Source organism: Cherax quadricarinatus, chromosome 68 (genome assembly GCF_038502225.1).
Source record: "Cherax quadricarinatus isolate ZL_2023a chromosome 68, ASM3850222v1, whole genome shotgun sequence".
Classification (NCBI taxonomy): Eukaryota; Metazoa; Arthropoda; class Malacostraca; order Decapoda; family Parastacidae; genus Cherax; species Cherax quadricarinatus.
In genome coordinates this window covers 12,650,300-12,662,012 of record NC_091359.1, presented here as the reverse complement: position 1 = coordinate 12,662,012, position 11,713 = coordinate 12,650,300, and the positions used below count along the sequence as shown (strand labels likewise).

Sequence of the window (11,713 nt, the reverse complement as noted above, 5' to 3'; positions counted from 1 at the left end):
ACTCGTTAGCTTACTTCACTGGTAGGATAACAGATATTGTACTACCGACAATATTATGGAAGGATACGCTGAAGATTGGTGACTTGAAAAAGCTCTACTTAGAGCGAGCCGTTGTCCCAATAAAAGATTGTGTAGCAACGAGTGCGTCTTCACATCGTTTTCCCTAGAAAACGGCACCTTGAAACACTAGTGTGTAAATTCTCGTTATCTCAGAAATCTGCGCGACTTCAATGAACACTTTCTGGTTAAGCGGTCAGTGCTGAGGCTTGCAACACCGAGTGATAACTGCTGCGTCATCTTCACTGGGAAGAACAGGAAAAAAAATATTTACGGTGAGTAACCCCCATGGGAAAGTTGTCAACTTCACTCTTGAAGCAGCAAGGTTATGTCGGTGACTCCTCTGTGTATATATATTGTGTGGATGTGTTGTTGCCGGCACAGATTGGTCTCACTGGTCGCACCAAACCCTCCACCATGGTAAGCTAAGATGAGAGTAGATACGAATATACTGAATGTTTTCGTTTCTGCCTCTCGATTAGTGAACGGAGCATAGAGCCTTCATAACTCCTTGTATTGAATAAATCAAACGGGTTTAGCGCATAAAGTGAATATGTAAAGAAATAATTGGTGTTGATTGAGATGGATAAAACAGGTAAACACTGAATGTCTGCTATCCAAACACATGGGTTTAGCGCATCCCACAAAATAACAATAAACATAAAGTGCTAAGCCCGTGTGAGTCATTCGCCGCTATGACTGTTAGAGGCTCAACCCTCCATCCACTAATATCGGCTCTTCTTTAACCCGTCAGGCTCTTGGTAATCTACATAAATACTGAATAATCCCAAAATGAAATAATTCTTGACCAGTATTTGTATAAAAAAAATTATGTCCCTGATTTTCATCAGATTTACATCGGAAAGTACTGTTTTCTGATTTAAGCATTTTTGAAGATGGAAAAAAGATTCGAATTTGATATGTTTAGAATTTTTAGTATATACATTAGCATTAACAAAATTGGATGAAAAAATTATGCATTTTTGATAAATGTGGTAGAAACACACACGTTCCAGGGAAAAGTTTGACTACATCCAGAACTGTAGAGCTTTATCAAGCTTAACTAAGTTAATGGACGATTTAACTCCTTCAGGACAGACTGATCACAAATTATTATTCTTATTTCAATTTCAGAAGTTTGCTTGGATCTTCTTCTTCGTGGCGCTCTTTGCTGTCTGCCTCGCTGACCCCGGAGGTTTGCGAAGAGGTGGTGGTGGAGGTGGCTACCGTGGGGGCGGTGGTGGAGGCTTCAGGAGAGGGGGTGGAGGATACGGTGGAGGTCGTGGTGGAGGTGGTGGTGGACGAGGGGGATACGGAGGTGGTGGAGGGTACGGAAAATAAATTACCATTTCCATAATAGTTACCAGCCAGGTGTACTCCAAGCCTGTTTTCCGTTCCCTAAACCCTTAACGTATATTGTCAGATTTTCTTGGATAAATATTCGATTAAATCTGTTAGTCTGGTTTTGCAAGGCCAGTAATAAAACACGAAACCCAAGCAATTTTCATTATAAAGCTGGGATTACCAGCCCGTTGCTGAAATCCACTACCCAACATATATTTTTTAAATTGTTCACATTTAAAGGAATATTGTCATACTTTTTCGAAATAAATGCATGAGATCAACAAATATATTTTCTTATCCTTGTTCACATAATTATTCATGAAAATTTGAGCAGCTCCAGACAGAAATGTATATTTGAGAGAAAAACATTAGCTTGCACTTAGTAACCGCAGGTTCATGTTCAGGTAGATTTACCAAGACGGGTCTTGACCCGTTTTGAAAGTTATTATATTGGACGTCGCCATGGAAACCAAGAAAATCGATTGGGATCTTAGATAAGTAGACAAACGTGCTATCAACGAGTAATTTATTGCTATTACGTTTTGTTCATCAGAAGCTTTGTCAAGGTAATAAAAATAACAATGCATGAACACAGAGAGTTTATAAACTGAGTTTGGTGAGGTGTATGGAAGACTATCCAAGTTGTAATATTAGTAGAAGTAGTAGCGGCAGCAGCAGTAGTAGTAGTGGTAATAGTAGCAGCAGCAGCAGCAGCAGTAGTAGTAGTGTTGTTATTAGTAGCAGCAGCAGTAGTAGTAGTGGCAATAGTTGCAGCAGCAGCAGCAGCAGTAGTAGTAGTAATAGTATCGGCAGTAACAGCAGTAGTAGTAGTAATTGCAACAGCAGCAATATTAGTTGTGGAAGTAATTTACATGATTTCCTAAACGTAGAATAATATGAATAATGTAATAATGGCATATTAAAATGTGATGCTGTTTGAACCCTTCGAGAAGTTTTAAGTGAAGGAGGGATCGGAACAGCTGCTAAGTGACGTGGGAGGGAGACACCATACTGAATTTAATGTGTGATCTCTAGTCTGTTAGTGGTGCAATAATCAGGCGTCATCGAGGCCATAATGGGGCGTTTCGGCCCGAATTTTTAGTAGGGACCCGTATTAATGTCCAATCCTGAAGAATTGGGACAGAAAATTTGCGGGACCTCAAGAATTACGTGTGGATGGAGGAAAATAATGGATGTAACATCGTTCGCAGGGAAGTGCAGCATTGGTCCTTGCATTTAGAGCTCAGCTGGCCAATGTAGGGTCCAGGTGTTAGGCAGGTGTTGTGGTGTGATCCATCTACAGTAATTAAATGGTAAGTGTTAATATGAATAGTTTGTGTACCCAGCAAGTAAACCAAAATAACATACAATCCACATAGCCTTAATTACAAGAGTAGATAGTTTTAATATTGTAATTATTAATTTGATATCAGGTCTAGCTTTTTGTAAGAGTGGTGAAGAAGTGGTCATTCGAAGGAGTGGAAGTTCAGTGACTTACAGTGATAAAGTCTCACGTACCCAAATTACTTGCAGTAATAATTCAGGTAATGCCCTGTAAACCTCCTGCAGGTGATTTGCTCTAATAATAATAATAATAATAATAATAATAATAATAATACAAATAATTTTTCACAGTAGTAGTAGTAGTTGTAATAGTAGCAGTAGTGGAAATTGTCGTAGTAGTAGTAATAGCAGCAGCAAAATTAGTAGTTGTAGCAGAAGCAGCAACAGCAGTAGTACTACTAGCAGCAGTAACAGCAGCAGCAGCAGCAGCAGCAGCATTACTACTAATATAAGAGGTCATGTTTACACTTTTCGTATGCCTTTCACTGCTGTAATTATGTAAACGAAACACAATGAGGGTTATGGCATTTTATTGTACAGACGTTAGGCTCACCAGAAACTTTATCAGTTTATCCAGGCTTTATCAATTCACGGGAGAATTCATAAAGTCATTTGTAAAAGAAACTTCTTCACAATAAAATGCCATAACCCGCATTGTATGTCTTATTTACATAAAATCTACATATTCTTTTGAATTTCATCGTGACCATAAGACGGTAGGTCCTTCTCTCACAAGTGTCATTATTTACGTTCACGTTCGTGGAATTTCAGCTGGGTTTGCAAATACTTGATTAGCGATTATAATCGCTAATCTTGATGTAAAAAAATCGAAGATAGCGAAATAACCGGGGTGACTGTAACAAATATGGAAAACAGCGAATAAAATGAGTGACTGTTACAAACATCAGAATGCGATAACCGGAGTACGCCTGTCACTCACCTTGAACTGACTGAAAGAACGAGGCGCCTATAGCAAAAATGGAATGAAGAAAACTGGGGGTGACTAGAATGAAACATCAGGGTGGCTATTAAAAATATCAGATTATATATACAGAGTACATACAGAGTATACACCCAGGGGTGCATACATCTCTAAGGGAATATACCCTGAGCGTTTACCTTATTTCCTATTTCAGGGATCATTCTTCAATGGTAGTGTAGGCATGATATGCAGCCTTAATGACCCACGTGCAGTAGACAGACCTTAAACTTAACCTGAATAAACACATTTACATAGTTGAATGTGTATCAAAATTCTTGTGTGTGTGTACTCACCTATTTGTACTCACCTATTTGTGGTTGTGGGGGTCGATTCATAGCTCCTGGCCCCGCCTCTTCACTGATTGCTACTAGGTCCTCTTTCTCCCTGCTCCATGAGCTTTATCAAACCTCGTCTTAAAACTATGTATAGGTCCCGCCTCCACTACGTCACTTTCTAGACTATTCCAATGCCTGACAACTCTATGACTGAAGAAATACTTATTAACTTCCCTCTGATTCATCTGAGTCTTCAACTTCAAATTGTGACCTCTTGTTTCTGTGTCCCATCTCTGGAACACCCTGTCTTTGTCCATCTTGTCTATTCCGCGAAGTATTTTATATGTCGTTATCATGTCTCCCCTGACCCTCCTGTCCTCCAGTGTCGTCAGGCCGATTTCCCTTAACCTTTCTTCGTAGGACAATCCTCTTAGCTCTGGGACTAGTCTTGTTGCAAACCTTTGTATTTTATCTAATTTCTTGACGTGCTTGACCAGGTGTGGATTCCAAACTGGTGCTGCATACTCCAGTATGGGCCTGACGTAAATGGTGTACAGAGTCTTGAACGATTCCTGAGGTATCGGAACGCTATCCTTAGGCTTGCCAGACGTCCATACGCTGCAGCAGTTATCTGATTGATGTGCGCCTCAGGAGATGTGCTCGGTGTTATACTCACCCCAAGATCTTTTTCCTTGAGTGAGGTTTGCAGTCTTTGGCCACCTAGACTATACTGTGTCTGCGGTCTTCTTTGCCCTTCCCCAATCTTTATGACTTTGCATTTGGCAGGATTAAATTCAAGGAGCCAGTTGCTGGACCAGGCTTGTAGCCTGTCCAGGTCTCTTTGTAGTCCTGCCTGATCCTCGACCGATTTGATTCTCCTCATTAACTTCACATCATCTGCAAAGTCAATTCTGAGTCTATCCCTTCCGTTATGTCATTCAGATATACCAAAAACAGCACAGATCTTAGGACTGACCCATGTGGAAACCCGCTTGTCACAGGCTCCCACTCTGACACCTCGTCACGTACCATGACTCGTTATTGCCTCCCTGTCAGGTATTCTCTGATCCATTGCAGTGCCTTTCCTATTATGTGTGCCTGATCCTCTAGCTTTTGCAGTAACCTCTTGTGAGGATCTGTGTCGAGGGCCTCCTTGCAGTACAAGAAAATGCAGTCTATCCACCCGTCTCTCTCTTGTCTTACTTCTGTCACCTTGTCATAAAACTCCAGTAGGTTTGTGACACAGGATTTTCCTTCACTGAAACCGTGCTGGTTGCCGATTATACACATGTTTCTTTCCAGGTGCTCCACCACTCTCCTCCTGATGATCTTCTCCATGACTTTGCATACTATACACGTTAGTGACACAGGTCTGTAGTTTAATGCCTCATGTCTGTGTCTTTTATTAAAAATTGGGACTACATTTGCCATCTTCTATACCTCATGGAGTTGTCCAGTTTCAATGGATGTGTTGATCTTTGTTAGTGGCACACACAGCATCTCTGCTCCCTCTCTAAAGACCCACGGAGAGATGTCTGGTCCCACCGCCTTTGAGGTGTCAAGTTCACATAGCAGCTTTTTCACCTCCTCCTTGGTTATGTGTACCTCATCCACCACTTGTTGGTGTGTGTGTGTGTGTGTGTGTGTGTACTCACCTATTTGTGGTTGCAGGGGTCGAGTCTTAGCTCCTGCCCCCGCCTCTTCACCGGTTGCTACTGGGTCCTCTCTCTCCCTGCTCCACGCGCTTTATCAAACCTCGTCTTAAAACTATGTATGGTTCCTGCCTCCACTACATCACTTTCTAGGCTATTCCACTGCCTGACAACTCTATGACTGAAGAAATACTTCCTAACCTCCCTTTGACTCATCTGAGTCTTCAACTTCTAATTGTGACCTCTTGTTTCTTTGTCCCCTCCCTGGAACATCCTGTCTTTGTCCACCTTGTTTATTCTGCACTGTATTTTATATGTCATTATCATGTCTCCCCTGACTTTCCTGTCCTCCAGTGTCGTCAGGCCGATTTCCCTTAACCTTTCTTCATAGGACATTCCCCTTAGCTCTGGAGCTAACCTTGTCGCAAACCTTTGCACTTTCTCTAATTTCTTGACGTGCTTGATCAAGTGCGGGTTACAGACAGGTGCTGTATACTCCAGTATGGGCCTGACGTACACGGTGTACAGTGTCTTGAACGATTCCTTGCTAAGGTATCGGAACGCTGTTCTCATGTTTGCCAGGAGCCCACATGCAGTTATCTAGTTGATGTGTGCTTCCGGAGACATGCTCGGTGTTATACTCACCCCAAGATCTTTCTCCTTGAGCGAGGTTTGCAGTCTTTGGCCCCCTAGCCTAGGCCAATTGCTGGGTTAATAATCCTTGTTTAAAATGCAATAATAAAAGGTTTTCCTGGTGCCAGAGTCTTTATTCCCACTCGTTAGCTTACTTCACTGGTAGGATAACAGATATTGTACTACCGACAATATTATGGAAGGATACGCTGAAGATTGGTGACTTGAAAAAGCTCTACTTAGAGCGAGCCGTTGTCCCAATAAAAGATTGTGTAGCAACGAGTGCGTCTTCACATCGTCTTCCCTAGAAAACGGCACCTTGAAACACTAGTGTGTAAATTCTCGTTATCTCAGAAATCTGCGCGACTTCAATGAACACTTTCTGGTTAAGCGGTTAGTGCTGAGGCTTGCAACACCGAGTGATAACTGCTGCGTCATCTTCACTGGTAAGAACAGGAAAAAAAATATTTACGGTGAGTAACCCCCATGGGAAAGTTGTCAACTTCACTCTTGAAGCAGCAAGGTTATGTCGGTGACTCCTCTGTGTATATATATTGTGTGGATGTGTTGTTGCCGGCACAGATTGGTCTCACTGGTCGCACCAAACCCTCCACCATGGTAAGCTAAGATGAGAGTAGATACGAATATACTGAATGTTTTCGTTTCTGCCTCTCGATTAGTGAACGGAGCATAGAGCCTTCATAACTCCTTGTATTGAATAAACCAAACGGGTTTAGCGCATAAAGTGAATATGTAAAGAAATAATTGGTGTTGATTGAGATGGATAAAACAGGTAAACACTGAATGTCTGCTATCCAAACACATGGGTTTAGCGCATCCCACAAAATAACAATAAACATAAAGTGCTAAGCCCGTGTGAGTCATTCGCCGCTATGACTGTTAGAGGCTCAACCCTCCATCCACTAATATCGGCTCTTCTTTAACCCGTCAGGCTCTTGGTAATCTACATAAATACTGAATAATCCCAAAATGAAATAATTCTTGACCAGTATTTGTATAAAAAAAATTATGTCCCTGATTTTCATCAGATTTACATCGGAAAGTACTGTTTTCTGATTTAAGCATTTTTGAAGATGGAAAAAAGATTCGAATTTGATATGTTTAGAATTTTTAGTATATACATTAGCATTAACAAAATTGGATGAAAAAATTATGCATTTTTGATAAATGTGGTAGAAACACACACGTTCCAGGGAAAAGTTTGACTACATCCAGAACTGTAGAGCTTTATCAAGCTTAACTAAGTTAATGGACGATTTAACTCCTTCAGGACAGACTGATCACAAATTATTATTCTTATTTCAATTTCAGAAGTTTGCTTGGATCTTCTTCTTCGTGGCGCTCTTTGCTGTCTGCCTCGCTGACCCCGGAGGTTTGCGAAGAGGTGGTGGTGGAGGTGGCTACCGTGGGGGCGGTGGTGGAGGCTTCAGGAGAGGGGGTGGAGGATACGGTGGAGGTCGTGGTGGAGGTGGTGGTGGACGAGGGGGATACGGAGGTGGTGGAGGGTACGGAAAATAAATTACCATTTCCATAATAGTTACCAGCCAGGTGTACTCCAAGCCTGTTTTCCGTTCCCTAAACCCTTAACGTATATTGTCAGATTTTCTTGGATAAATATTCGATTAAATCTGTTAGTCTGGTTTTGCAAGGCCAGTAATAAAACACGAAACCCAAGCAATTTTCATTATAAAGCTGGGATTACCAGCCCGTTGCTGAAATCCACTACCCAACATATATTTTTTAAATTGTTCACATTTAAAGGAATATTGTCATACTTTTTCGAAATAAATGCATGAGATCAACAAATATATTTTCTTATCCTTGTTCACATAATTATTCATGAAAATTTGAGCAGCTCCAGACAGAAATGTATATTTGAGAGAAAAACATTAGCTTGCACTTAGTAACCGCAGGTTCATGTTCAGGTAGATTTACCAAGACGGGTCTTGACCCGTTGTGAAAGTTATTATATTGGACGTCGCCATGGAAACCAAGAAAATCGATTGGGATCTTAGATAAGTAGACAAACGTGCTATCAACGAGTAATTTATTGCTATTACGTTTTGTTCATCAGAAGCTTTGTCAAGGTAATAAAAATAACAATGCATGAACACAGAGAGTTTATAAACTGAGTTTGGTGAGGTGTATGGAAGACTATCCAAGTGGTAATATTAGTAGAAGTAGTAGCGGCAGCAGCAGTAGTAGTAGTGGTAATAGTAGCAGCAGCAGCAGCAGCAGCAGCAGCAGTAGTAGTAGTGTTGTTATTAGTAGCAGCAGCAGTAGTAGTAGTAGTGGCAATAGTAGCAGCAGCAGCAGCAGCAGCAGCAGCAGTAGTAGTAGTGTTGTTATTAGTAGCAGCAGCAGTAGTAGTAGTAGTGGCAATAGTTGCAGCAGCAGCAGCAGCAGTAGTAGTAGTAATAGTATCGGCAGTAACAGCAGTAGTAGTAGTAATTGCAACAGCAGTAATATTAGTTGTGGAAGTAGTTTACATGATTTCCTAAACGTAGAATAATATGAATAATGTAATAATGGCATATTAAAATGTGATGCTGTTTGAACCCTTCGAGAAGTTTTAAGTGAAGGAGGGATCGGAACAGCTGCTAAGTGACGTGGGAGGGAGACACAATACTGAATTTAATGTGTGATCTCTAGTCTGTTAGTGGTGCAATAATCAGGCGTCATCGAGGCCATAATGGGGCGTTTCGGCCCGAATTTTTAGTAGGGACCCGTATTAATGTCCAATCCTGAAGAATTGGGACAGAAAATTTGCGGGACCTCAAGAATTACGTGTGGATGGAGGAAAATAATGGATGTAACATCGTTCGCAGGGAAGTGCAGCATTGGTCCTTGCATTTAGAGCTCAGCTGGCCAATGTAGGGTCCAGGTGTTAGGCAGGTGTTGTGGTGTGATCCATCTACAGTAATTAAATGGTAAGTGTTAATATGAATAGTTTGTGTACCCAGCAAGTAAACCAAAATAACATACAATCCACATAGCCTTAATTACAAGAGTAGCTAGTTTTAATATTGTAATTATTAATTTGATATCAGGTCTAGCTTTTTGTAAGAGTGGTGAAGAAGTGGTCATTCGAAGGAGTGGAAGTTCAGTGACTTACAGTGATAAAGTCTCACGTACCCAAATTACTTGCAGTAATAATTCAGGTAATGCCCTGTAAACCTCCTGCAGGTGATTTGCTCTAATAATAATAATAATAATAATAATAATAATAATACAAATAATTTTTCACAGTAGTAGTAGTAGTTGTAATAGTAGCAGTAGTGGAAATTGTCGTAGTAGTAGTAATAGCAGCAGCAAAATTAGTAGTTGTAGCAGAAGCAGCAACAGCAGTAGTACTACTAGCAGCAGTAACAGCAGCAGCAGCAGCAGCAGCATTACTACTAATATAAGAGGTCATGTTTACACTTTTCGTATGCCTTTCACTGCTGTAATTATGTAAACGAAACACAATGAGGGTTATGGCATTTTATTGTACAGACGTTAGGCTCACCAGAAACTTTATCAGTTTATCCAGGCTTTATCAATTCACGGGAGAATTCATAAAGTCATTTGTAAGAGAAACTTCTTCACAATAAAATGCCATAACCCGCATTGTATGTCTTATTTACATAAAATCTACATATTCTTTTGAATTTCATCGTGACCATAAGACGGTAGGTCCTTCTCTCACAAGTGTCATTATTTACGTTCACGTTCGTGGAATTTCAGCTGGGTTTGCAAATACTTGATTAGCGATTATAATCGCTAATCTTGATGTAAAAAAATCGAAGATAGCGAAATAACCGGGGTGACTGTAACAAATATGGAAAACAGCGAATAAAATGAGTGACTGTTACAAACATCAGAATGCGATAACCGGAGTACGCCTGTCACTCACCTTGAACTGACTGAAAGAACGAGGCGCCTATAGCAAAAATGGAATGAAGAAAACTGGGGGTGACTAGAATGAAACATCAGGGTGGCTATTAAAAATATCAGATTATATATACAGAGTACATACAGAGTATACACCCAGGGGTGCATATATCTCTAAGGTAATATACCCTGAGCGTTTACCTTAATTCCTATTTCACGGATCATTCTTCAATGGTAGTGTAGGCATGATATGCAGCCTTAATGACCCACGTGCAGTAGACAGACCTTAAACTTAACCTGAATAAACACATTTACATAGTTGAATGTGTATCAAAATTCTTGTGTGTGTGTACTCACCTATTTGTACTCACCTATTTGTGGTTGTGGGGGTCGATTCATAGCTCCTGGCCCCGCCTCTTCACTGATTGCTACTAGGTCCTCTTTCTCCCTGCTCCATGAGCTTTATCAAACCTCGTCTTAAAACTATGTATAGGTCCCGCCTCCACTACGTCACTTTCTAGACTATTCCAATGCCTGACAACTCTATGACTGAAGAAATACTTATTAACTTCCCTCTGATTCATCTGAGTCTTCAACTTCCAATTGTGACCTCTTGTTTCTGTGTCCCATCTCTGGAACACCCTGTCTTTGTCCATCTTGTCTATTCCGCGAAGTATTTTATATGTCGTTATCATGTCTCCCCTGACCCTCCTGTCCTCCAGTGTCGTCAGGCCGATTTCCCTTAACCTGTCTTCGTAGGACAATCCTCTTAGCTCTGGCACTAGTCTTGTTGCAATCCTTTGTATTTTATCTAATTTCTTGACGTGCTTGACCAGGTGTGGATTCCAAACTGGTGCTGCATACTCCAGTATGGGCCTGACGTAAATGGTGTACAGAGTCTTGAACGATTCCTGAGGTATCGGAACGCTATCCTTAGGCTTGCCAGACGTCCATACGCTGCAGCAGTTATCTGATTGATGTGCACCTCAGGAGATGTGCTCGGTGTTATACTCACCCCAAGATCTTTTTCCTTGAGTGAGGTTTGCAGTCTTTGGCCACCTAGACTATACTGTGTCTGCGGTCTTCTTTGCCCTTCCCCAATCTTTATGACTTTGCATTTGGCAGGATTAAATTCAAGGAGCCAGTTGCTGGACCAGGCTTGTAGCCTGTCCAGGTCTCTTTGTAGTCCTGCCTGATCCTCGACCGATTTGATTCTCCTCATTAACTTCACATCATCTGCAAAGTCAATTCTGAGTCTATCCCTTCCGTTATGTCATTCAGATATACCAAAAACAGCACAGATCTTAGGACTGACCCATGTGGAAACCCGCTTGTCACAGGCTCCCACTCTGACACCTCGTCACGTACCATGACTCGTTATTGCCTCCCTGTCAGGTATTCTCTGATCCATTGCAGTGCCTTTCCTATTATGTGTGCCTGATCCTCTAGCTTTTGCAGTAACCTCTTGTGAGGATCTGTGTCGAGGGCCTTCTTGCAGTACAAGAAAATGCAGTCTATCCACCCGTCTCTCT

General features: G+C 41.3%; 2 long non-coding RNA genes across 2 annotated transcripts; both read left to right on the top strand.

The window, feature by feature from the left end:
- The first annotated feature begins 447 nt into the window (after positions 1-447).
- On the top strand, positions 448-1,686 carry LOC138854734 (uncharacterized). Its single transcript, XR_011393917.1, has 2 exons — positions 448-477; positions 1,192-1,686. It is a non-coding gene; the product is annotated as an uncharacterized lncRNA (long non-coding RNA).
- A 5,189-nt stretch (positions 1,687-6,875) lies between these two features.
- Positions 6,876-8,114, top strand: LOC138854733 (uncharacterized). Its single transcript, XR_011393916.1, has 2 exons — positions 6,876-6,905; positions 7,620-8,114. It is a non-coding gene; the product is annotated as an uncharacterized lncRNA (long non-coding RNA).
- Positions 8,115-11,713: the final 3,599 nt, after the last annotated feature.